A 27,330-nucleotide genomic window follows, 5' to 3' on the forward strand; every position below is an offset into this window, starting at 1 on the left:
GGTTACAGGGAGACAACTGTTCCTTCCGCCACTGCGAAGCTGCTCTGGGGAACGAGACAGTCTGCACGCTGTGGCAGGAGGGTCGTTGTTTCAGGAATGTCTGCCGATTCAGACACATGGAAATTGACGTGAGTGCCTAAAGATGTGTTCTCAAAATAAATCAACAAAAGCATTTTTCAGTGCTGTAGGTGTGCTGATTGTGCTTTTGCAGGATAGAGTCATTTGCTTTGGAATTACACTGGTTTCTGTTAGCAGGGGAGGGGGTGGGAGGAAGGAGAGGGAAATAAAATCAATGCCTTAGGTATGTCTTAGCAAGATTTTCTTTTATTAGACGCCGACAGTATTGTCTCAACAGATGCAGAATAACCGCTAACTAGACTGCTAAAACCTGCTGGAGCAGGGGGGTAATAAACAGGCTGTACTAGCCTCCTGAGAGCAGGCTTGATAATGATCTATCAGGTCTCTTGTGTCCCGGAGTCCTTCAGATAATGCTGTTCTAGCTGCCTGGGCTAGGAAGCAGTGGGGAAAGTTAAAGGTGCAGAAGAACGAAGTCTCCAAGAAATAGTTCTGGATAGAGTTAACGTAGGCAATTTAAGATGTTCTTTTTCCCTCTGAATAATCCTAGTATAATCCTAGGTGTATTAGTTTAACCCACCCTAAACTGATGTCTGAGAGTGCCTGTCTTCTCAAACTGAATGATGACAGGGCTAAACGTGCATAGTGGTTACAGCTTCTGCAAACTTTGTGAATATGCCCGGAAATACTATACTTCCGTGATAAACTGACCTTTGGAATGATGTTTCAGCACTGTATTGTGACAGCCCTATCGCTGTCGTGACCTGGAACTGTGCATCTCTTTGCAAACCTTAGGTGCATGTTATCACGAGCTTGTCTTTCTTTCTGTCTTCAGAAAAAGCGCGGTGAGATTCCCTGCTACTGGGAGAAGCAGCCAGTAGGCTGTCAGAAAGCCAACTGTGCTTTTCATCACGCAAAGGGACGTTACATCGATGGAGTCTTCTTACCACCAAGCAAGAGTGAGTTTAGGTCCTTTTTCTTTAAGTATTGAAGAATTAATTTTGCATATTACTTAGTGGGTGCCAATAGTGTAGGAGACATCAGGTAACCGTCCATTTGTGAGTGCAGGAAAAGGTCTGCAGTCCTAGGTGGTCAGCTAAACCGAGTGTACTGCTGCTGTACTGCTGGTATTTGTTTTCTGCTTTCATGCTCAGCTTCTCTCTGCTTTGTGTGATATTTGCCTTGCAGTTTGCTTTCTGTTGTTTCGTCCTCTGCTGGGTGGTAGGGAGATGTGTTGTTGTTTGAAGGCAAGTCATTGTTCACGGTGTAAACAGTGGCGGGATGGGCAAAAGGAGATGCTGAATTCATTGTCTGTGCAGGTTATCTGCCTTAGCTACCATCTTCGTGCATTGTGGTCAAAGTTTTAAACTGCCATATTACTGATGATCCTCCTCTTCCTCTAGCTACACTGCCAAGTCCGCCTGAGTCCGCGGACGATGATTTGAAAGTGGCTCAGATGTCACTGCAGCAAAACAAACTTTCTGTCCAGTCCAATCCCTCTCCATAGCTAAGGCGGGTGATGAAAGTGGAAAACTCGGAAAATGTCCCAAGCCCTACACACCCTCCAGTTGTAATCAATGCTGCAGATGATGATGAAGATGATGATGGTGAGCATGGTTTGGTTCTTGGAAGGAATTTGTGCTGTAAATGATTGTGTAAGTCTTTGGTTCTTGGAAGGAATTTGTGCTGTAAATCAATGTATAAATCACAGATGACCTGAGGTCTGACTAGCGATAGGGCAGGCAGTCTGGTCAGGTCACTGGTGGCTTTGTCTGGCAGTCAGTGGACAGAACCTGAAATGTTGGAGGAAAGCTTAGAACCCCTCTTGGCTTTAGTTGGTCTGTTGTGTAAAGCTCTATGTGAAACTAGGAAGGAAATTCCTTTTTTTTTGTCTGAAGAGTAATATGTTGTGTAGTAGTTAAAGCTGCAGAGAGAATCTAGAGTCCTAGATGTTTTGTCCTAGGGTAGTCTACTTACGAGTTCATCAGGTCAGTGTAGCTGTATTAAAAAAAAAAAAAAAAAAAAAAAAAAGCTTTTTTATAGGAACCATGGACTGAAGTGTCATTGCATGAGCTACATAATCACGAACAATCTGGCCTATGCATAACTGAATAGATTTTTCCCCTTCAGACCAGCTTTCTGCGGAAGGAGAAGAAACTAAAACTCCCGTCCAGCAACCAGCTGAGGAAGGCCAAAATGGATTACGGATGATTTCCACTCGGAAAGCCAGTGCTACTACTGCTAAACAAGGTATTCCAGCACCTGTAGTAGGATAAATCGGAAGGAGAACTTGACAATTAACTCAAAAGCAATGTGGCGTAAAAACACAACAGAATGTAGGGGTGCTGAATGGACTCGGTTATTTCCATGATCTCATTTCTCCCTGATACCATCATGTGCCCATTGGGTCAGAAAGTTGAACTCCTTTTCTTTCCTTTTGGAGAACAAAACAGGGTCACAGCATGGAGTTTAAATGGCTGCACGTGCAGCCTGGCAACCACTGTTGAAAGCCATATCTAACGATAGAGGGATCTAATATCACGTAAATGGATTAAAATTAAAACTACAGTTTTTACCCTGAAGGGTGAAAGGAGGGGCAAAATGCCATTGATTCTATGGTTGTTTCACTTGTGAGGAGTGTTGACAGGGTTTATTCTAAATACTTCTGAAAGTTCCTGAGCACTAAGAAGCCTGAGGATCTGTGGTCCTCAGTGAGTGCCTCTAAGCCTTAGTCTCATTAACTGTTTTCTGTTTTCAGAGGACGGTCTGAATTTTGGAATAAAAACACTTGAAGAAATCAAATTGCAGAAAATGAAGGAAAAAACTAAGAGACACGGTGGTGAGTTAATATTCCCTACTTTCTTACCCTCTTCACCTTCATCCTGTGTGATGATTTTTCTTTCAAAAAAAAATTCTTCCAGTAATACCGGGTAGCTGGCTATGCTTTGGTGAATCCAACTATTTGCCAAAGAAGTGAAATTTGATTGGCTTCAGAATGGCAGGTGATGGTGGCTGGGAGCTGCTTGAGGGATAGACTTCCATGTTTAGCTGGGGGCATCGAGCAACCTGATTCTCAGCCAGCTGGTATTCTAGATGGGAATTCCAAGGGCAACCAGAGGCAAATTAGTCACCTCTCTTATTTGCATGCTCTGGTCACTGTATGTTTGACAGTAATGAATAATTACAGTTTTTTGTTCTTCGTGATAGTTTTTTCTGTTTGGTAAACTTCCTTATGTTTTGCTTGCTCTGAGCAGAAGGTCCTTCAAGATCTTCTCTTCCTCCCGTCGATTCTATGATTTTTCCTGCTCCGGAAAAGGAAAATGTCCGGACAGTGGTGAGAACTGTGACACTGTCTACAGAGGAAGGTAATAATTAATGCTTTTGTTTTGATTTCATTACTCCTAAACTGGAAGGTTAAGCAAGAAGGAAGGCAATTCACCCCTGTTAGCCTCCTGGTGCTGCCGCCTTCTGTTCAAAACATGCTTTTATGCTGAAAGTCCCTGGTTGTACTGGAAAGCTTTGGTGCTCAGGTTAAGTGCAGTAGCAGGAGAAAGAAAAAAATGTGTCAGTATGCAAATAGGGGGATAACTGAAAAACAGGAGAGTAACGAGAAGAAAGAGCTCTAGAGGACAGTGCTATGTAAGAAGCAATTTCTGAAGCTTTAAAGAGGCTGACAGTGGCACGTGTGGACAGTAGTGCGATAGGAGTCTGTGTATAAATTATATTGTTTAGAGTTGTGCAAATTCCTTTGAAAGGGAAAGAAGTGAAGAAGTACTTTTACTCATAGACATTCACCTTAGAAAGGAATATTTCTCAGCATTTGTACCTAATAATATTCTGCTTGCTTATGCAGCTCTGTTCTGCACAAAGTATAGCTGTCAAGCAGACTCAGATTCATTCTCGACTACATTCAGCTGGAATTTGAGGCAAACACTGAGACTATGGATACTTTTTCTAAGTTAATTATAGTTGTAATATGAGTTTGTGTGGTTTAGCTGTCAAAACAGTGTCTTGCTGGGTTTTTTTGGACATGGGCTAACAGTATACTATTTCTATTGGCTACTGGTCTCTATGAAATAGAAAAATTTTACTTTTGTTTTAGGGGAGGAACCTGTGGTTCGACTAGATCTTGCTGAGAAACAAGGAAAACGGAAAGCCTCCGTGGGTAAGAACTTTTTATGAGCTGTTATTTAGGTGCCGCCTTCTCTATATGACTGCATCGAAGAGTATTTTTGACGTGTGAGAGGAAAATGCGTTGCAGTGGAGATCTGTGTTGACTGCAGAAATGGCAAAAAAACCATTTAGCAGCTGAAAGGCAATTTTATGAAAATATGCTTGAAAAATAGAAGCTTGTGGTTGACTGTTCTCAAATCTTCCTGCAAAGAAATGTTCTTAAAATATTCCTTGTTTTCTCTGTCTGAAGCTGATGTAAGCGCCCTTCCCGTGAAGCGCAGCCTTGCTGAAAGGCTGGGGAAGAAGGTGGAGGTTCCGGGAAATGCTGACAAAGCACCAAAGAGAGGTACAGCTACTAAACAGGCATCTGGATGTGATTCACGGGTTTTGTATTTAGGCTCTCTGTTTGTCCTTTTCCTGCGATGTTTCTTTTTGCATGTTGGCTGAGGTCTTAATCACCGGGATTCAAAGTTACCTTTCCTGCCTTGTTTTCGAATGTGAACACAAAGTTGACGTTTATGCAGCCTCCCTAATTTGGTCTTTTTCTGTTTTGCAGTTCAAGTTCCCAAGTCTGTGAAGGAGAGACTAGGATTACCTTCTCAACGGACTAGTACTGCGAAAGGTAACAACTGGCTATTAAATATACTTTCTCCTTCTTCCTTTCCGTGAACTTAGACCGTTTTCATACAGCCCTAAAAAGGAATTCAAATGAAAACAAAGAACTGGTTCCTCTTGCTCGAGTGCTGAAGCTCTTCTGACAGCCACTATCAGAAATCTGCCTCTAGGTGTGTGTTTATTTTCCGCTTGTGCCTTGTCAAGGTTTTAAGCTGCTTCTGTGAACCATCATATACAATTAGAATAGAGCCACTGCCGGGAGCAGGAATTTGAAATGCAGTCTGAAAAAGTAATCAAGTAAACTAGCATTTCTGTGTAGCAACTCTCTCTGGATAGGGCTGGTCTTCAAAATACAACAAGTGGCTCAGAGGAGGAGGAGAATGTTAGGCTATTGTCCTAAGATGGGTTATTGGGAACGCTCAGGCTTAGTTTTCCTTAGTACTGTGACAAATTTTGGAGACTTAAACTATTGTTGGACTCTCTTTAAATGCTGGTGCTTCTCATTTCTTGATGATGACAGGGAAGGCTGCTAAGCCAAAGGGAGAGATCCATGTGAAAACACTGGAGGAAATCCATCGTGAGAGAGCTCTTCGAGAAAGTCAAGCCAAAGCCCAGGCTGAATGGCATGGTAAAACCAAAGATCCCAGCGCAGGGGCAAAAATTGAGGGTGAGCCCAAGAAGCAGAGTGTGCTCACTCTTTCCGGGCCCAGCAAAGTGCAGTCGAAGGAGCCGGCAGGTAAAGCCAAGCCAGAAGGAGAAGTGCGTGTTAAAACCCTGGAAGAAATAAAGCGCGAGAAAGCTCTGCGGATGCAGCAGAGTGGAGGAAATGTGCCAGCTCCCCCAGCACAACCTGGACCTGCCCCAGCCGGGCAGAAATTGTTATGGAACACAAAGCTATCAGGTAATAAGATGCTTTAATACCTGCCCCGGTGAGGTGCTTCCCATATTGAGCAAGTTCCATTTGCTCAGGATCTGCTTTGCTTTTTCCTTCAATGCGGAGGATAAAAGAGTTTAAGGCTACAAAGTTCAAAGGCAAAGAAGGGCCAGAACGTGCAACCATGTCTGTTTTCGTTAATTACGTGATGGTATTCTGTATTTCCCACTAGAAAATTAACACATTGAGGGGCTTTTTAGTCTAATTTTGGTATTCTGTTTTTTTCTGCCATCTGTTTATGGTATGAAGTCCTCCCTGTGTTGAGTTCAAGTTCACCTTCCTCTTTGGCATGTGTTGCTTAGCTTGACACGTGTATGTGTTTGTAAAGCATGCATCAGCATCTTAATGTGGGGGGCCAGTTTCTGTCAAAAATGACAGAGGATCAAAGGCCTCGTTGTTAAGATTATATCAACTTTGTAAAATGAGATTGTGTGAGGGAGATAAGGAGGGCTTAAAGGCTGCATGCACTGCACATTGTAGCCTTTCTCTCTGTCTCACGGGACACGAGGAAATAAACACACAAAGAAAACAAGTACCCAGCTTTCTTTCGTTTCTTCTCCTGCCAGCCAGACGTTAGGTCAGGAATGGGAGACTAGAATATGACTCTACAAATTTGGATTTTGTAGAACAACTTAATAAATTTTGTGGGACATCACTGCAGGGGAGAGGAAGCTGGTACAACAGTTGCATACACTCTCTTGTCTTACTATACCTGCTGCTTTTCCTTTCCTAGAGGGAGCAAGACTTTAAATACAAAAGCTGTCAACATTTGTGAATCTTACTAGACTTCATACAACGTCTTAGAGTATTGCTTGCACTTGGGATCACTCTGTGTCTGAGTTTCCCTCGTCCTGGATTATGATTTACTGTAGCCATTCACTTTCTTTGTTCCTTTGTATGGATTGTTGGTAGACGGAGTTTACTATGTGGAAGATATTGCTGAGAATCCAGGCAATGGCAGTGTAATTCTGCTGGCCAAATACAGTTAACTGTGTAGAAGGGCCATGGAAATGAGGAAGAGAACGTGGATTTTTCATGAGGCAGAGCAAGACTGTATCAGTTCTCTCTTCCTTTTACTCTAGCCAACTTTAACATGTTTGCGAAGCCTTGGGATGGGAAAGTCGCTTCCCCCAAGAAGAAGGCACTGAAACGTAAGGCACCTGGCAGTTTTCCCTCTGCTGTAGCAGCTGTGAAACCACGGACTGCCTCCGACGCTGACACAATGGGACCTCCAGCCAAAAAAGCAGCTATGGTAAGGACAGGGGCTAATGCAGAAATGGATCCCTTGTAAAATTTATACCCTCCTCTAGGAGAAAAGATGGAAAACTCAAATGTTCTACAGGCCTTCTGTTTCCTTTTAAATCCAGTAGCTGCCTACAGAATTCTTGTAGTACCCTTCCATATTTATTAGATTAATGGCACTATTTACTTAGTCCTCTGTGATTCTGTGATTTCTCTGGTGTGGAGGATTTTGTCCATTAATGCTGTGTTCTTAAAAGACACAAGATCATTAGTAACCTCCAAGTGAATATTAACTTTCTTCAGGAGCACCTTGGTTTTGTATTTTGGCTAAGGCTCCGCAATGCCAGAGGAGAAGCAGCATGGAGGAAAAAGCTAGTAAGGAATCTTTTACCCATGAGTCCTAAACACTGTTTTGCTGCTTTCTAGGCTGTTCCAGCCACGCTGGAGCACGTCCCAGCCACCAGACTTGAAGAAAATCCCCAAAACAGGTGATGACCACAACTTGTTCTTTTTCTCAATCGGTGTATATCCCCAGTGAAACATAAGTTCTGTCACAGGTGGGGAAAAAAGGAGGGTTCTGAGATAATTAAAGCCCAAATCCATCAGAGGATAAGTCACTTATTTATCTTATAAGATAAATAAGTCACGTGAAATGACTTTCTAGCAGCTAGCAGGAATGCTTAATTAGACTTACTTTCTTTAAATGCTGCAAGTCGGTACAGCTTTCCAGTGACTTCTTGCTCTGTCTGAATACCTAAATGAGGATGAGGTGAAGTTCTTCTACTTCCTCGTGAGGTGATAAATGATGACTAGTGTCCTCTGCCTTTTGGTCCTCAAGAATGCCACCCGAACAAACATACAAGGTGACAAGAGTGCAGGGAGAGCAGAGGGAAGTGATGGCTGCAGATCAGCTTCCTGTAGTGGGGAGCAAACTCTGCTGAGTGTGCCGTGGGAAAAATGACTAACTTAGTAAACAGATATTTGCAGATGGAGACTTCTTAACATTTTTACAGGAAAATTAAGCAAGGTGGCAAAGTGCCTCTTGCTACAAAAACTGAACCATCTCTGCTAGACTCCGGGTGCTCTGGCTTCACAGAGAAACCCCCAAACTGAAAAATGTACCTGCTAATATATTGGGCTCTAAATGTAGCCCTGGGTTAATTGAATAACAATCCCTGGGTAAGATTGAAGTGCAGGAGGGGTTGGCTATGGTTTTAAGAGCCGGTTTGCAGAAAAGGGATTTCCCGTTAAGAAATGGCATATACTGATTGTTCTCTTCCTTGCTCTGCCAAGACCTGAAGCACATCTTGGAAGCCAGGCAGAATCCGTGGAGCCAATGGAGTTCTCAAGCTCGACTTCAGCTTCTTCCCAGCTAGAAGAAGCAAGGACACGCCGGCTGAGTTCCACAGGCAACGCGCCCGTATCTGTAGACGAGGATTTAGAGATGCTACTTTGGGAACTCTCAGACGGCATACTGGAAGCCGAGCTCGACTTGGACCCAGGGAAGGATGAGGATGACCTCCTCCTTGAGCTTTCCAAGATGATTGATGATTGAACTGCATAGTCCTATGGTATATTAAAAAAAAAAAAAAAAAAAAAAAAAGAAAACAACTCTTCTTCTTGTTGGATACCCTGAGGTGATCCTTTTTCTAACTGAGGCTTTGCAATGAGACTTAAAGCACAGTTGGAACTGGTAGAAATTGGCAGGATCTGCACTCAGTTGTCCTAAGTTTTCCTGCTGGTCAGAGTTAAGGTCTTGTGCATGGTTCCGTAACTATAGGTGGCTACCTTTGATATCAAGAGGACAAAGCACTTGTTTCTTTTGGCACAGAAAGATGTCCATCGGCACGCTGTGGTGGCTGTGAATTGACATAGTGATGGAGCGATGCTCTGAAGGCTTAAACGGAAAGCTTCTTCCTTCCGCCCCCTCTTGGCACAGCTCGATGTTGGGCACATTGTGAAGCCTGGGTGTTCTGATTTCTCGGACAGTTGATACCCAAATCCCGGAGTTACTATGTCAACTCTTGACTTTTATTTGTGTATGCCATTGTTTTGACTGTAATCTTTTCAGATGATGAAGCTGTAAGGGCGGGAGGGAGCAAAATAATTATTCTAGCGTTGTGGACCAAACATGCTGCCAGGAGTGGTGGTGGTGGGGTCAGCCCACCCGGCCTTACTTTCAATTATCAGGGATGATAAAATGGTGTGAAAAGCAGCAGCTCTGCGATACGGCTACGCTACCCCCACTCCCTTCTCTTGTGCTGTACCAAAGTTCCCCCAAGCTTTGGTTGGTGCTTTTTGCTGGTGACAGTAGGACTCCAGGGCGAGTAGTCGGGACTCTCCTGCAGTAACTGGGTCAATTAAGGGTTGGTTTAAGTGCCTCCTGGTTTTTAAAATTGCTCCCCTGAGCTGCTGGCTCTGCTGCCTGCTACAGCAAATGTTCGGGTGCCATCAGCGTCGCACTTGGGCGTGGGCACTGACCCTGCGGAGGAGAGCTGAGACTCGCGTGTATTGTGTACCCTGCCGCCAGTGATCGTTTTCCCCTAGCAGATCTATTTTGAATCATTTCCCTAAATTTTAGAGGAACTTTAGGCTCTTTGTGCTATGATTTGTGAAGCTGTAGGGGCCCTCAGGCATTTGCTGCTGGCAGAGGAAAACCGCTTGTCGAATTTGTTGTAAATACTTTCTGTTTGGACAACAACGCCTGTGTGTGTGTGTGTGTGTGTGTGTGTGTGTGTGTGTGTGCGTGCTTTGACGACCCCCTGCGACGCCCCAGCTCCGCGAGGGAAGCTTTGAAGCGGCTCTGGGAAAACCTCTGCGGAAGAAACCGCTGCTAGTGACTTGCGGAAAAGGGACTCCACAATCAGTGAGATTGTAAAGTAGGTATGTTTATTCAGCGCTGGGCAGCACGGGAGGTCGTGGGCATGAAGATTGATGACTCTTCCTCGTCACCGCTAGTTGACCTCTTGTCTTTGCACAGACTCAGTTGCTCCTTGGCTCTTGTCCATCTGCAGGACCAGTTTCTCCCAGTTTCTTAAGACAGGCTCACTCTCTTATTAGGAGACTGACCTTGGTAAGGGGCCCAAGGCTTCTTGCTTTAGTTAATTGGCACAATGCACCATAGTTAGCAAAGACACTAAGTAGCATCCTAGTTTAACGCTGTCAGCGCTCTATCTCTACTTGATAAGATTCTCCTAACTCCCTCTCTCACTGGAGCCCACGCAGCCCTCCGTCCTGCCGAAGGACTTCACGGGGACTTCTGCCGGCTCCGGGTGCCCGCACACAGACAGAAATGGCTTTGAGAGAAAACAATCAGGAGGAGGAGAGCTCAGAGACTGCGGCCGGCTTCGGCCACCTTCCCCTCGCTTTCCCTCTCTGTGTTCAAACCGAGCACTGTTCTGCCGTCAACCTTCGCTGCCTCTGCCCGCGGCGCCGGGCTTTCGCGGGTGCCATTGCTCCTCTACATATTTTATCCTTCCTTTTGTAAGGAATGGTCCAGCAATTCGTGTCACTAAGGGATTTGAAGGGTTACCATCGAGGCCCGGGTCTAGGTGATAAGAGAACAAAGGGGTTTTTAGGGAAAAGTGCTGACTACTGCAGGGGATGTTGCTAGAGTTTCTGAAATCCGGCGCAGAGGCTCCCAAACGAGGAGGAAGGGGGAGCTGAAGGACAATTGAAGGACAAAAGCCTGAGAGGAAGACAACCAGCATTCAGCCCGAGCAAGCCCCGAGAGACCACCAGAGACTGGTACGCAGGCGCCCCTGGGAGGGGTTTCGGATTCCGGAAACCAATTCTAATAACCCTGCCTCTTCTCGAAGTAGTAATGAATATGTATTAGCCTGGGAGCATCAAAACCAGCCGCCTTACGTAACAGGCGTGCGTCCTGGGGGAGCAGAGACTCCCGGCGCACCCAGCGCTGCTTGCTTGCCTCTATTCGTTTAATAAATTGTAAACTTTGATTGTAATCCTATTTGGATTTATAACAGCCATTTATAACACTTTTTATATTTGTATTTTATTTAAGGCTGTCTTGCCGCCCTCCCCCCCCAGCCTCGCTGCTCGCCAATGATTAGGGAAGCTGGGGCGATTCCAGATAAGAAAGGGTTAAGAATGAAACTATTAAAGGAGAACAGAACATTAGGTGTAGGGCAGGAAACAGATGTACGGACAATGTATCTCAAAATAGGACATACGGGCAATATATCTCGAACAAGACATTGGAATCCAAGATAAGAAAATAATGAGCAGAAGATTCGAAGAAAAAACAGTCCTTGCGGTTAGGAAGAAAGCTAATTCAGCAGAATCCTGACCAAGGGTGAAAAGTACACTGTGAGGAAGACTTATGGCCTTCCTCTCTGAGACCACCGACCACAGCTCGACGACCCCTGCCCAAGACCACTGAGAGGATCTGCGCAGGCGCAGGACACAAAAAACTGATTAGCATGAGAAGCGAGAGTAGGCGGGGTTAGATAATGAATATGTATAGGCGTTAATAAAATATTAATCACTGTGATGTATAAATTTGGGACGGCTTTTCACTTCGGGATGCACGATAGGCGGAAAGATCCCCCGTGCATCCGGCGCCGTCAATAAAGAATAAATCACTTAAAGAAATTGGATTTATGATCTTTGAATCAATCTGGCACCCCAGATGGGACTTCTTCTCTGTCGGACCGCAGGACCCGCTGGGAACAGGACTCCCTAGGGTACCCCCGGGATTTCCCGGAGGGACTCCTCGACTCAACGGATCACTGCGGAGGCAGACACGGACCCCATCATTGTAAGTGATTATATTCTTTATTTTGGTTTATTTGGTTGACCGGTCAATTGGGGTCGTCTGTAAGTCGGAAAGTAAAAGTTTTCTGCAGGACGGCATTTGGTTTTTTGGAAAGCACTCAGTTGCTGTTGGGAAACAAATAACCTTTGCATGCGAGGTTGGTATTACGTTGTGTTTAAATGTGGAACTTGACCTTGGCTATTGTCTTTGGGATTCTGATTGTACTCTTTATAACGTTACTAGGATCTTGGTGTTATTGTGGAAAGCTGCCGGCTTGTATTGTGTAACAAGAAACATTCTGAACTGTAACATGGTGGGGCAGCAGAGTAGTGGGATTCCGAAGAAAAGCCCGTTGGGATGTATCTTGAGTCACTGGAAAGATATAGGGGGATCCCCCGGTGGAACTGAAAATAAGAAAACGTTGATAAAATATTGTAATCAATGGTGGCCACTTTATAAGTTGGATTGTGAGGGAAATGGCCACTGAATGGAACCTTAAATTATAATACTTTACTACAGTTAATGTTGTTTCTAAGGAGAGAAGGAAAGTGGGATGAGGTGTCATACGCAGATATGTTTTTCACTTTGAGAAACCACCCAGAATGGCAGAAGGAGTGTGGAATTAACTTAGCCCCACAGGATCCTTTGATCCTGGCAATAGAAAAGGATATGAAGAAGGAAGGGGCAGGAAAAATGAAAAGATGTTGTTCGGCGTGCAGTATCGGGCAGAGATGTTTGAAATTGAATGAGTCAGAGGAGAGAATGGAGGATTATGTCCTCTCGCCCCAGATAATAGAACGAGGCGTGGGGGCGAGCCCAGGAAACGGCAGAATAGATAAGAAAAATGAGAGTTGGGGGAATGGAGACTTTACCCCGATCACGGCTCGAACCCGAAGTAAGGTCGGGCCCGTTATTCAAGCCCCGTTACGACAGGCTATGGGGGCTAACGGACCAGCTCGGATAAAAGTACCTTTCACAACTGCTGAGTTAGATTCATGGAAGGAAGCTGTGAAAGGATACCGGGATGATCCAGAATCAGTGGCCCGGAGGTTTGAGCTGATTGTAAAGAATTGGGGAGCTGGATGTGGCCTTGGCTATCCATGAGGAAATGGTTGGCGACCTGCTACGGAGCTTGGATGTGCGCAAGTCGATGGGGCCGGATGGGATCCACCCGAGGGTACTGAGAGAACTGGCGGAGGAGCTGGCTGAGCCGCTTTCCATCATTTATCGGCAGTCCTGGCTATCGGGGGAGGTCCCGGTTGACTGGCGGCTAGCCAGTGTGACGCCTATCTATAAGAAGGGCCGCAGGGCAGACCCGGGGAACTATAGGCCTGTCAGTTTGACCTCAGTGCCGGGGAAGCTCATGGAGCAGATTATCTTGAGGGTCATCACGCGGCACTTGCAGGGCAAGCAGGCGATCAGGCCCAGTCAGCATGGGTTTATGAAAGGCAGGTCCTGCTTGACGAACCTGATCTCCTTCTATGACCAAGTGACGCGCTTGGTGGATGAGGGAAAGGCTGTGGACGTGGTCTACCTTGACCTCAGTAAGGCTTTTGACACCGTTCCCCACAACATCCTCCTCAAGAAACTGGCTGCTCGGGGCTTGGACTGGCGTACGCTTCGCTGGGTTAGAAACTGGCTGGATGGCCGGGCCCAGAGAGTTGTGGTGAATGGAGTCAAATCTGGTTGGAGGCCGGTCACTAGTGGAGTCCCCCAGGGCTCGGTACTGGGGCCGGTCCTCTTTAATATCTTTATTGATGATCTGGATGAGGGCGTCCAGTGCACCCTCAGTAAGTTTGCAGATGACACCAAGCTAAGTGCGTGTGTCGATCTGCTCGAGGGCAGGAAGGCTCTGCAGGAGGATCTGGATAGGCTGGAGCGATGGGCTGAGGTCAACTGTATGAAGTTCAACAAGGCCAAGTGCCGGGTCCTGCACCTGGGCTGCAACAACCCCAAGCAGAGCTACAGGCTGGGAGATGAGTGGCTGGAAAGCTGCCTGGCCGAGAAGGACCTGGGAGTATTGGTGGATAGTCGGCTGAATATGAGCCAGCAGTGTGCCCAGGTGGCCAAGAAGGCCAACGGCATCCTGGCCTGTATAAGAAGCAGTGTGGCCAGCAGGTCGAGGGAAGTGATTGTGCCCCTGTACTCGGCTCTGGTGAGGCCGCACCTCGAGTACTGTGTTCAGTTTTGGGCCCCTCGCTACAGGAAGGACATGGACGTGCTCGAGCGAGTCCAGAGAAGGGCGACCAAGCTGGTGAGGGGTCTGGAGAACAAGTCTTACGAGGAGCGGCTGAGGGAGCTGGGCTTGTTCAGCCTGGAAAAGAGGAGGCTCAGGGGCGACCTCATCGCTCTCTACAGTTACCTGAAAGGAGGCTGTAGAGAGGTGGGGGTTGGTCTGTTCTCCCACGTGCCTGGTGACAGGACGAGGGGGAATGGGCTAAAGTTGCGACAGGGGAGTTTTAGGTTGGATGTTAGGAAGTACTTCTTTACCGAAAGGGTTATTAAGCATTGGAACGGGCTGCCCAGGGAGGTGGTGGAGTCACCATCCCTGGAGGTCTTTAAAAGACGTTTAGATGTAGAGCTTAGGGATATGGTTTAGTGGAGTACTTAGTGTTAGGTCGGAGGTTGGACTCGATGATCTTGAGGTCTCTTCCAACCTAGAGAAATCTGTGTGAATCTGTGTGTGTGAATTTATATCCCGATTGGAAAGATATAGAGATAATGCTGGCAGCATTATTGGAAACGGAAAAGCAACTGGTAATTAAGAATGCACAAACTCAAGTACAGACCCAGGTAACGTCAGTTTTACCTGGAACTGTGGAGGTATATGTGCTCAGAGTGGACCCAAACTGGGACTATAATGATGAGGGTGATTATAGGTTATTAAAAAAAATATCAGGAATGGATTAGGATCGCCTTGGAAAGTGCGATACCAAAGTCTGTAAACTGGTCTAGGTTATATACCATAAAACAGGGGCAAACTGAGACCCCGTCAGAATTTCTCGATCGACTAAGGACAGCAATGCAAAAATTTACAATGATAGACCCCTCTTCTGAGGAAGGTAAAGTCCAGCTAGTATCACTGTTCTTGGGTCAGTCTGCGGACGATATAAGGCGGAAGCTTCAGAAAATGAAAGAGCCGGATGTGAGAGATTTAGAAAGGCTGGTGGAAGAGGCATGGAGGGTATTTAGGAATCGAGAAGGGAATGAGAAACAAAGGCTGGGTAGGGCTATTGCTGCGGCAACTGTTGCGGCCTTACAGAGGCAAGAAGAACCTTTTCGGGGAAAAGGAAGAGGGAATGGGATAAGGGGAAGGTCAGTAAAGCCTCCCCTGAGACCGAATCAGTGTGCATATTGTAGGGAAGTGGGTCAGTGGAAAAGGGAATGTCCGAAACAATGGGAGAAGAACAGGTTGATGGTAGCTAGTGTATCTCCCGACCAATGAAGTGGACCGGGGGATTCTACCCTAGCAGATCTGCTGGTTAAAATTAAGCTAGGGAAATCAGGACAGGAAGTGGAGTTTTTAATTGACACAGGAGCGACTTATTCTGTGTTAAACCAGAAATTGATACCAGAGGATGAGGATTTTGTGACGGTGATAGGAGCTACAGGCCAGCACGAGAAAGCCTTTTTCCTAAGGCCTTTAAAATACAAGTTAGGGAAACAGATGGGAATACATAGGTTTTTATATTTATCAGGATCCCCGAAGTCTTTGCTGGGGCGAGATTTACTAGAACAATTAGAAGCGGAAATTGTCTTTGAAAAAGGGAAGGTGGGGTTAAAAGTGAGAGAAGAAAAGCTGATAACCGCGCTAAGCTTAATGCTGATACAAGCAGACCCCATCGGTAAAGTACCTTCGGAGATTTTAGACCAAGTTTACCCAGGAGTCTGGGCTACTGACATCCCTGGGCGAGCCAAAAATGCAGCCCCGATAGTGGTGAGATTAAAGCCAGGGGAAAGGCCAGTTAAGATTAAGCAATATCCCCTAAGATTAGAAGACAGGAAAGGAATTAAGGGGATAGTGGATAAGTTTTTAAAACATGGACTGCTGGTTGAGTGTGAATCTGAATATAATACTCCTATACTACCAATTAAGAAGCCAGATGGGAAGAACTATAGATTAGTGCAGGATTTAAGAGCTATAAATAAGATCACTGAAGATATACACCCTGTGGTAGCCAACCCGTACACATTACTGACTAAATTAAAAGATAATTTAGTTTGGTTTACCGTACTGGATTTAAAAGATGCCTTCTTCTGCCTGACTTTAGCCCCAGAAAGTCAGAAGCTTTTTGCTTTTGAATGGGAAAATTCAGACTCAGGACGAAAGGCTCAATTGACCTGGACCGTATTGCCGCAGGGATTCAAAAACAGCCCCACGATTTTTGGGAATCAACTAGCAAAAGAGCTTGAGGTTTGGGAGGCCCCAAACACCGAAGGAGTTCTGCTGCAATACGTTGATGACCTTTTGATAGCCACTGAGAATAGGAGCAGCTGCATGCAACGGACGATAAGTCTCCTTAATTTTCTGGGTTTGAATGGGTATCGAGTCTCTCAACAGAAGGCTCAGCTGATTCAGTCACGTGTAACTTACTTGGGGTTTGAGATTTCAGGGGGACAAAGGGAGTTAGGAACAGAACGGAAAGAAACTATCTGCCGTACCCCAGAACCACAGACCATTAAGGAATTACGAACTTTTCTAGGGATGACAGGTTGGTGCCGTCTATGGATTAATAATTATGGACTAATTGTAAAACCCCTATATGACCTCATCAAGAATAACCAATCGAAATTGGTCTGGACGGGGGAAGCACGGGCTGCCTTTAAGAAGCTTAAATTGGAGTTAATGCGAGCACCAGCTTTGGGTCTACCGGACTTGTCTAAACCCTTTTGGTTGTACTCCTATGAGAGACAAGGGATGGCTCTGGGGGTGCTGGCACAGAAGCTGGGCCCCTACAGGAGAGCTGTGGCCTACTTCTCTAAACAACTGGATGAAGTAAGTAAAGGTTGGCCGGGTTGCCTTCGAGCGGTGGCCGCTGTCATCATGAATATACAGGAGGCTCGGAAGTTCACTATGGGACAGAAGATAACCGTGCTGGTATCACACACTGTCTCGGCAGTCTTGGAGCAGAAAGGGGCACACTGGTTATCCCCTCAAAGATTTTTAAAATACCAAGCAATACTGGTGGAGCAAGATGACGTAGAAATTGTGGTTACTAACATTGTGAACCCAGCTTCTTTCCTTAGTAACGCTCCTGACGAGCCAGTGGTCCACGATTGTATCGAAACTATGGAAACTGTGTATTCTAGCCGACCAGATCTCAAGGAGGAGCCCTTGGAAGACGCGGACGAATCATGGTATACTGATGGAAGCAGCTTTGTGAAACAAGGACAACGCAAAGCAGGGTATGCGGTGACGACCACTCAACAGGTAATTGAGTCGAAACCATTACCCCCTGGGACGTCTGCTCAGAAAGCAGAAATAATTGCCCTTACGCGGGCATTGGAACTAGCAGCAGGAAAGAAAGTAAATATCTGGACAGACTCTAAGTATGCATTTGGTGTGGTGCATGCACATGGGGCTATCTGGAAGGAACGAGGATTATTAACGGCCCAAGGAAAACAAATAAAATATGCTGAGGAGATTTTGAAGTTGTTGGAAGTGGTAAAGCACCCAGAGAAGGTGGCTGTTATACATTGCCGGGGACACCAAAAAGGAACCGCTGACTTCGAGGTAGGGAACCGATTGGCTGACCAAGAAGCAAAAAGGGTGGCCGGATTGGCTGAGGCAGAAGCGCTCACTTTAATACCAGACGGTAAAATACAAACTTTAGGTGAAGGACAGGAACCTAGGTACACACGGGAAGATCAAAAGTTAATTGGGGACCTGGGAGGAAAAGCAAGGAGTGATGGATGGGTATACCTGAAAGATAATAGGGTTGTACTACCCTCTAATTTAATATGGCCTATGGTCATGGCAGAACATAATAAGACTCATTGGGGAGCAGACACCTTATATAAAAATCTGAGTCGAGTCTTGGTGGGAAGAAATCTGTATACTACGGTAAAACAAGTAACCCAGCAATGCAGTATTTGTTTGCATCATAACCCTAATACAGAAAATAGGGTAAAGTTCGGAATAATCAGTAAAGGAAACTATCCAGGACAACAATGGCAGATAGATTTTTCAGAACTGCCAAGAAAAGGGGGGTATCGATACTTGTTGGTTTTGACAGATACTTTTTCCGGGTGGCCGGAGGCTTTTCCCCGTCGAACCAACAAGGCAAGAGAAGTGGTTAAGGTTTTACTGAATGAGATAATACCGCGTTTCGGAATTCCGGCAGCAATGTCCTCGGATAGAGGCTCTCATTTTTGTGCGCAAATAGTTCAAGAAGTAAGTAAGGTCTTAGGGGTAGACTGGCAACTCCATACCCCTTACAGACCACAGGCAAGCGGACAAGTGGAAAAGATGAATCATCTAATCAAACAACAAATAGCCAAAATAGGACAAGAGACTAATTTATCATGGCCTCAGTCTCTCCCTTTGGCTTTACTTAGAATTAGAGTAAAACCACGGACAAAGGAAAATCTAAGCCCTTTTGAAATATTATACGGAAGACCCTATCAGTTTTTGTTCAGCGGGGAGGACCTGACGCAACTGGGGTCGGGATACTTGTGTAATTATTTAATAGGACTCCAAAAACAGTTGGATCAAATATCTAAAGTTGTCTCAGGAACCAGGGCTAGAGGGCTGGACCAACCAATCCACCCCTTTAAACCTGGGGATTATGTGTATGTAAAAGCATTTGCAGGTCGCCCTTTGGAAGAAAAGTGGACGGGACCATACCAGGTGTTGCTGACAACACATACCGCCATCAAGATTAAGGAGCAAACGGCCTGGATCCATTATTCGAGAGTGAAGAAAGCTCCAAAAGCCCCCTGGAAAGTAACGCTGGGTGACGGTGAACTGAAACTAAAGTTCAGTCAAGCGAAATGAAGACACTATGGTCAGGAGCATTTAGTAATGTAGTTAGCAGAAATTTAGTTAACAGAATTGTTTTATTTCTGTGGTTTATAGTTGTAATTGTGATTCAAGAATTGGAAGGTGCTTCTATGATGATAGAGAATGGTGGGTGGCCTTGGTCTGAAGCCGTAACCACAGAGGATAAGAGCATTAATGGAAAGTTAGCTGTTGTGGTTATTTGGCGAACAAATGGTGATCATTTACATGCATTATCAGAATGGCAAAATTTAGGGGAAGGGTGGATACACCAAAGAACTGTAGGGGACGAAATTGAAATAGGGTGCCGAATGATTAATGGAACAGCCCACGAGAAAGCAACGGGGATTTTAGTAAAACCGACTTCCAAAAGTGGCCAACAAGAAGGTTGTATCCGCCCAGGTAAATTAGATTGTTGGTATAATTTTACATTAACAGTTAACTGTTTTTGGACAGTGAGACCCCCTATTGCACTTCCTTCCCCTACAACCTATGCCCAAGCCCCAGTCAAGCTGGAACCCAAAATTTATGAAACAGGCCCATATGTAGTAAGGAACACAGGCCAACAACAATTGTTATTTAATCCAGAATGGTCTCTCAAGCGTGTTGAATTGCTAATACAAATTAACATCTCAGCAGTTCAACCAGCCTGTTCTCCTTTCCTGAAGACATCATTAGAAGGCTGGACAATATGGTCACAAAAGCAAGTACACCTCAGGGGCAGAAGACAAAGAGACTTAACTGGAATGCTAGGAACAGGATTAGGAGTTTTAAATGGAATTGATTCAGAAATACTAATGAATAAGCTAGCCACAGCAACAAGCGATTTGACAAAACTAAAACAGCCCCTGCAATCATCCTTACTGGCATTGGGAACTAGCCAATGGCAAGTTTCAAAGGTGTTACCAATATGGGAAAAGGCTGAAGACCAGGACCACAGACTAATAATAGATGCACTTAGTATGGCGCAAGATAATGTCTCTTTAGCTCTTAGTTGTATACAGGTACAGTTATGGATGCAGGCAACGGCTGCCTTGATCATTAGGGAAGGAAGTGAAGGCATTTTTCCGGCTGAAGTCCGAAAGATTGTTTGGGACAATGCCAATGATTTTGAAAAGAAGTTCCAATCTTGGTGGACTCTGGTAAATTTTACATATGATCCCATTATTAACATGGCTACTGCCTTTGTGCTTACTATACGTAATGCTACAGTTTATGTTATCCACCCCATTATTGCACTAGGATTAAATCATGAGGAAACAGTGCTCTATCCTTCGGAGCATAGAACCTGGGCCCGGATGAAGAATGGGAAATGGCAGTCTGTGAATCTAGAATCATGTGTTACCTGGGAACAACAAGGATTTATTTGTGAGAGCAACACAATTGATGCTCAGGATGTCTGTCTTGACACTGAGCGAGGTGTTTGCCACTTTGAAATTCATCCAAATACTAGTCAAAAGACTGTGCTTGTATATATTGGTCAAGGCTGTGTGTGTTTAAGAACTGCTTGTGCTTTTGTAGAAGTAGATAAGGAAAACATAACTCTACCTAGCAAAAATCATTCTAACTTTTGTATTTGTAACTTTGTTAGAATCATCGGGTGTGATTTTTTTATATTCAGCACCAGTGGTATCCCACCAGTTGATCAAGTCCAACAACACAATGTATCACAAGTTATTACCCACACCTATTGGGATGAACCTCACGCTAGTGAAGTAATTACTTAAACACCAAGACCTGATCAAAATTTTAAAAGGCATTCAGGAAGATGGAGAGAAGACTTTAATCACTGTCCACCATGATACAAACGAAATAAACAGAGTTTTGCAAAGAGTAAAACAAGACACAGATCATAGCTGGTGGGACAAACTCTTTGGATGGTCGCCAACTGCAACTGGGATTTTGAACACATTGTGTCACCCAATTATTGTTCTATTGATGTTAGTTGGTATAAGTTTAATATTGTCTTTTGTAATACTTGTTTGGAATTGGAAATTGTTACAACGAATGGCAATATTAGCTTCCCTGACGAAAGTACATGGCAAGGTATTGAGCGATACATATCGTAGAGGCTGGGAAGAAGAATTTTTGTATTCGGAAAGGTCTCTACCGACATAGAGGAAATATAGAAACAAACAAAGGTTCTGTATAAGATTAGTAAGGATAACATTTCATGGGGCTTTGAGGAAATATGGAATAAGTTAACCTCATGGTTACCCAACTTTCAATAGTTAGAACAAGTTTTTACTGATCTGGTTATGTTATTGGTAGTAGGAATATTTGTATGTATGTCACTGCGATACTGCTAATGATAAGGGCATGCAATGCAAAAGAATTTGCATGGGGAAAAGAAAAGGGGGGATTGATTAGGGAAGCTGAGGCGATTCCAGATAAGAAAGGGTTAAGAATGAAACTATTAAAGGAGAACAGAACATTAGGTGTAGGGCAGGAAACAGATGTACGGACAATGTATCTCAAAATAGGACATACGGGCAATATATCTCGAACAAGACATTGGAATCCAAGATAAGAAAATAATGAGCAGAAGATTCGAAGAAAAAACAGTCCTTGCGGTTAGGAAGAAAGCTAATTCAGCAGAATCCTGACCAAGGGTGAAAAGTACACTGTGAGGAAGACTTATGGCCTTCCTCTCTGAGACCACCGACCACAGCTCGACGACCCCTGCCCAAGACCACTGAGAGGATCTGCGCAGGCGCAGGACACAAAAAACTGATTAGCATGAGAAGCGAGAGTAGGCGGGGTTAGATAATGAATATGTATAGGCGTTAATAAAATATTAATCACTGTGATGTATAAATTTGGGACGGCTTTTCACTTCGGGATGCACGATAGGCGGAAAGATCCCCCGTGCATCCGGCGCCGTCAATAAAGAATAAATCACTTAAAGAAATTGGATTTATGATCTTTGAATCACCAATAAAGCTGGCGCAGGGGCTAAGGGATTTGAAGGGCCTGCTTGTACACCTAAGGGATTTGAGGGCCTGCTTGTACACCTTTGGGGACTGCCTCTTTTTGGGGGGGGGGGGGGGGGGGGGGGTGTTAGGAGCTGCTTGTATACTTTTTTAGGCATTCCTCTGAGAGGGGGTTGGGAGCTTCGTGTATACTGGGGGGGGAGGGCCTCCCTCGAGGTGGAAGCGGGGGGGGTTGGAGCGTTTCTACACTGTAGGGGCCTGCCTGTACACTTTTGGGGCCTGCCTTGGAGGGGTTGGGAACTGCTTGTACACCTTTGGGGCCTGCGTCTGCGCGGGGCGGGGGGGGTTGGGGGGTTGGAGCTGGTTTTAACCTTTCGGGCTTGCATCTGGAGGGGCTTGGGGCCTGCCTTTGGGGGGGTGGTTGTGAGCTGCTTGTATACTGTAGGGGCCTGCTTGTACACCTTTGGGGCCTGCGTCTGGGGGGGGGGTGGGAGCTGCTTGTACACTGTTAGGGCCTGCCTTGGGGGAGGGGTTGGGGCATGTGCCTTGGGGGCATGGGGTTGGGAGCTGCTTCTACGCTGTAGGGGTCTGGGTCTTGGGGGGTTGGGGCTGTTTGTACACCTTTGTGGCGTGCCTCTGGGGAGGATGGGGAGTTGCTTGTACACCTTTGGGGCCTGTGTCTGGGGGGGGGGTTGGGGCCTGTGCCGGGGGGGTTGGGAGCTGCTTGTACGCTCTAGGGTCCTAGAAGGACTCTACAATTGGGGGGGACCCCCAAAATTGGTCGGGTCCCCCCAAATTAGGGGAGGAACCCCCAAAATTGGGTGGGTGAACCCCCAAATTGGGGGGAAGAAGACTTAAATGGAAGTGTGAAATTCCAGAATTGAATGTGGACCCCCCCCAGACCTGGGGAGGAATCCCCAAACTTGGGGGGGACCCCCAAAATTGGGGTTAAAGCCCCAGATCCCGGGGAGCTAAGCCCCAAATTAAGGGAAGGAACCTCAAACATGTGGTGAGAACCCCAACATTGGGGGAAAGAACCTTAATATTAGGGTGGCAGGCCAAGAAAGGATGGTGGGGGCCTCCAAAATTGTGGGGGGCTTGGAATTGGGGGGAATCCCCAAAATGGAGGGGGAACCCCAAAAGTGGGGGGGGGGGGCGAAGCACCAAATTAGGGGAAGGAACCCCAAAATTGCGGGGAAGAACTCTGAAATGGAGAGCTGAAAACCCGAAATTGAGGGGAAACCCCCCAAAACGGCAGGAAAACCCTCCATAAACACGAAACCGGTAATGTAACAGAGCAAAAAATGGCGTCCTACGGCAAGGTGCGAGGCTCAATTTTCTGGGGAGTGCTGGGAAATGTAGTTCTTGGCCACTGGGTTTCCGGGAGTCCATATTGTTTTCCCAGAGCATGCCGGGAGATGTAGTTCTCGGACACTGGGCTTCCGGGAGGCCATGTTGGTTTCCCATCTTTGCTAGACTCCGGGTGCTCTGGCTTCACAGAGAAACCCCCAAACTGAAAAATGTACCTGCTAATATATTGGGCTCTAAATGTAGCCCTGGGTTAATTGAATAACAATCCCTGGGTAAGATTGAAGTGCAGGAGGGGTTGGCTACGGTTTTAAGAGCCGGTTTGCAGAAAAGGGATTTCCCGTTAAGAAATGGCATATACTGATTGTTCTCCTCCTTGCTCTGCCAAGACCTCAAGCACATCTTGGAAGCCAGGCAGAATCCGTGGAGCCAATGGAGTTCTCAAGCTCGACTTCAGCTTCTTCCCAGCTAGAAGAAGCAAGGACACGCCGGCTGAGTTCCACAGGCAACGCGCCCGTATCTGTAGACGAGGATTTAGAGATGCTACTTTGGGAACTCTCAGACGGCATACTGGAAGCCGAGCTCGACTTGGACCCAGGGAAGGATGAGGATGACCTCCTCCTTGAGCTTTCCAAGATGATTGATGATTGAACTGCATAGTCCTATGGTATATTAAAAAAAAAAAAAAAAAAAAGAAAAAAAAGAAAACAACTCTTCTTCTTGTTGGATACCCTGAGGTGATCCTTTTTCTAACTGAGGCTTTGCAATGAGACTTAAAGCACAGTTGGAACTGGTAGAAATTGGCAGGATCTGCACTCAGTTGTCCTAAGTTTTCCTGCTGGTCAGAGTTAAGGTCTTGTGCATGGTTCCGTAACTATAGGTGGCTACCTTTGATATCAAGAGGACAAAGCACTTGTTTCTTTTGGCACAGAAAGATGTCCATCGGCACGCTGTGGTGGCTGTGAATTGACGTAGTGATGGAGCGATGCTCTGAAGGCTTAAACGGAAAGCTTCTTCCTTCCGCCCCCCCTTGGCACAGCTCGATGTTGGGCACATTGTGAAGCCTGAGTGTTCTGATTTCTCGGACAGTTGATACCCAAATCCCGGAGTTACTATGTCAACTCTTGACTTTTATTTGTGTATGCCATTGTTTTGACTGTAATCTTTTCAGATGATGAAGCTGTAGGGGCGGGAGGGAGCAAAATAATTATTCTAGCACTGTGGACCAAACATGCTGCCAGGAGTGGTGGTGGTGGGGTCAGCCCACCCGGCCTTACTTTCAATTATCAGGGATGATAAAATGGTGTGAAAAGCAGCAGCTCTGCGATACGGCTACGCTACCCCCACTCCCTTCTCTTGTGCTGTACCAAAGTTCCCCCAAGCTTTGGTTGGTGCTTTTTGCTGGTGACAGTAGGACTCCAGGGCGAGTAGTCGGGACTCTCCTGCAGTAACTGGGTCAATTAAGGGTTGGTTTAAGTGCCTCCTGGTTTTTAAAATTGCTCCCCTGAGCTGCTGGCTCTGCTGCCTGCTACAGCAAATGTTCGGGTGCCATCAGCGTCGCACTTGGGCGTGGGCACTGACCCTGCGGAGGAGAGCTGAGACTCGCGTGTATTGTGTACCCTGCCGCCAGTGATCGTTTTCCCCTAGCAGATCTATTTTGAATCATTTCCCTAAATTTTAGAGGAACTTTAGGCTCTTTGTGCTATGATTTGTGAAGCTGTAGGGGCCCTCAGGCATTTGCTGCTGGCAGAGGAAAACCGCTTGTCGAATTTGTCGTAAATACTTTCTGTTTGGACAACAACGCCTGTGTGTGTGTGTGTGTGTGTGTGTGTGTGTGTGTGCACGCGTGCGTGCTTTGACGACCCCCTGCGACGACCCAGCTCCGCGAGGGAAGCTTTGAAGCGGCTCTGGGAAAACCTCTGCGGAAGAAACCGCTGCTAGTGACTTGCGGAAAAGGGACTCCACAATCAGTGAGATTGTAAAGTAGGTATGTTTATTCAGCGCTGGGCAGCACGGGAGGTCGTGGGCATGAAGATTGATGACTCTTCCTCGTCACCGCTAGTTGACCTCTTGTCTTTGCACAGACTCAGTTGCTCCTTGGCTCTTGTCCATCTGCAGGACCAGTTTCTCCCAGTTTCTTAAGACAGGCTCACTCTCTTATTAGGAGACTGACCTTGGTAAGGGGCCCAAGGCTTCTTGCTTTAGTTAATTGGCACAATGCACCATAGTTAGCAAAGACGCTAAGTAGCATCCTAGTTTAACGCTGTCAGCGCTCTATCTCTACTTGATAAGATTCTCCTAACTCCCTCTCTCACTGGAGCCCACGCAGCCCTCCGTCCTGCCGAAGGACTTCACGGGGACTTCTGCCGGCTCCGGGTGCCCGCACACAGACAGAAATGGCTTTGAGAGAAAACAATCAGGAGGAGGAGAGCTCAGAGACTGCGGCCGGCTTCGGCCACCTTCCCCTCGCTTTCCCTCTCCGTGTTCAAACCGAGCACTGTTCTGCCGTCAACCTTCGCTGCCTCTGCCCGCGGCGCCGGGCTTTCGCGGGTGCCATTGCTCCTCTACATATTTTATCCTTCCTTTTGTAAGGAATGGTCCAGCAATTCGTGTCACTAAGGGATTTGAAGGGTTACCATCGAGGCCCGGGTCTAGGTGATAAGAGAACAAAGGGGTTTTTAGGGAAAAGTGCTGACTACTGCAGGGGATGTTGCTAGAGTTTCTGAAATCCGGCGCAGAGGCTCCCAAACGAGGAGGAAGGGGGAGCTGAAGGACAATTGAAGGACAAAAGCCTGAGAGGAAGACAACCAGCATTCAGCCCGAGCAAGCCCCGAGAGACCACCAGAGACTGGTACGCAGGCGCCCCTGGGAGGGGTTTCGGATTCCGGAAACCAATTCTAATAACCCTGCCTCTTCTCGAAGTAGTAATGAATATGTATTAGCCTGGGAGCATCAAAACCAGCCGCCTTACGTAACAGGTGTGCGTCCTGGGGGAGCAGAGACTCCCGGCGCACCCAGCGCTGCTTGCTTGCCTCTATTCGTTTAATAAATTGTAAACTTTGATTGTAATCCTATTTGGATTTATAACAGCCATTTATAACACTTTTTATATTTGTATTTTATTTAAGGCTGTCTTGCCCCCCTCCCCCCCCAGCCTCGCTGCTCGCCAATAAAGCTGGCGCAGGGGCTAAGGGATTTGAAGGGCCTGCTTGTACACCTAAGGGATTTGAGGGCCTGCTTGTACACCTTTGGGGACTGCCTCTTTTGGGGGGGGGGGGGGGGGTGTTAGGAGCTGCTTGTATACTTTTTTAGGCATTCCTCTGAGAGGGGGTTGGGAGCTTCGTGTATACTGGGGGGGGAGGGCCTCCCTCGAGGTGGAAGCGGGGGGGGGTTGGAGCGTTTCTACACTGTAGGGGCCTGCCTGTACACTTTTGGGGCCTGCCTTGGAGGGGTTGGGAACTGCTTGTACACCTTTGGGGCCTGCGTCTGCGCGGGGCGGGGGGGGTTGGGGGGTTGGAGCTGGTTTTAACCTTTCGGGCTTGCATCTGGAGGGGCTTGGGGCCTGCCTTTCGGGGGGTGGTTGTGAGCTGCTTGTATACTGTAGGGGCCTGCTTGTACACCTTTGGGGCCTGCGTCTGGGGGGGGGTGGGAGCTGCTTGTACACTGTTAGGGCCTGCCTTGGGGGAGGGGTTGGGGCATGTGCCTTGGGGGCATGGGGTTGGGAGCTGCTTCTACGCTGTAGGGGTCTGGGTCTTGGGGGCTTGGGGCTGTTTGTACACCTTTGTGGCGTGCCTCTGGGGAGGATGGGGAGTTGCTTGTACACCTTTGGGGCCTGTGTCTGGGGGGGGGTTGGGGCCTGTGCCGGGGGGGTTGGGAGCTGCTTGTACGCTCTAGGGTCCTCTGGCAGGCTTTGGGGCCTCCCTTTGAGGGGGGCAGTTGGGAGCTGGTTGTACACCTTTGGGGCCTGAGTCTGGGGTGTGGGGGCTGGGGCTGAGGCCTGGGGCCTGGGGCATGCATCTGGGTGGTGGTGGTGGGGGGTCCAGTTCATGGGGGGGGTGGGTTGGGAGCTGCTTGTGGACAGTTGGGGTCTGCATCCGGGTGTGGCTGGGGCCTGCTTGTAGACTTCTGCAGCCTGTGTCTGGTGTTTGTGGGCTTTTCTGTAGTGTTTGGGGATCGCATTTTGGCTTTGGGATGTGTCTAGAGCTTCTGGGGCCTAGCTGTAGTGCTTGGGGCCTGCGTCTGGGGCTTTTCTGTAGCATTTTGGTAGCGTGTT

The 27,330-nt window shown here is 46.8% G+C and overlaps 1 long non-coding RNA gene and 1 pseudogene across 2 annotated transcripts in view; both read left to right on the plus strand.

The window, feature by feature from the left end:
- The window catches only part of LOC308186514 (zinc finger CCCH domain-containing protein 11A-like), a 68,429-nt pseudogene extending 57,329 nt beyond the window's left edge, over positions 1 to 11,100 (plus strand). The window contains exons 5-16 of the transcript XR_013956150.1: positions 9 to 128; positions 911 to 1,034; positions 1,479 to 1,682; positions 2,206 to 2,325; positions 2,834 to 2,914; positions 3,330 to 3,440; positions 4,178 to 4,240; positions 4,499 to 4,594; positions 4,805 to 4,870; positions 5,384 to 5,764; positions 6,880 to 7,082; positions 8,229 to 11,100. The product of XR_013956150.1 is annotated as a zinc finger CCCH domain-containing protein 11A-like (transcript). The remainder of the gene's footprint in view (positions 1 to 8; positions 129 to 910; positions 1,035 to 1,478; positions 1,683 to 2,205; positions 2,326 to 2,833; positions 2,915 to 3,329; positions 3,441 to 4,177; positions 4,241 to 4,498; positions 4,595 to 4,804; positions 4,871 to 5,383; positions 5,765 to 6,879; positions 7,083 to 8,228) is intronic.
- A 10-nt stretch (positions 11,101 to 11,110) lies between these two features.
- On the plus strand, positions 11,111 to 21,727 carry LOC308186503. Its single transcript, XR_013944089.1, has 2 exons — positions 11,111 to 11,819; positions 18,620 to 21,727. It is a non-coding gene; the product is annotated as an uncharacterized lncRNA (long non-coding RNA).
- The last annotated feature ends 5,603 nt before the right edge of the window (positions 21,728 to 27,330 follow it).

Source organism: Anser brachyrhynchus (genome assembly GCF_964034855.1).
Source record: "Anser brachyrhynchus genome assembly, contig: SCAFFOLD_106, whole genome shotgun sequence".
NCBI lineage: Eukaryota > Metazoa > Chordata > Aves > Anseriformes > Anatidae > Anser > Anser brachyrhynchus.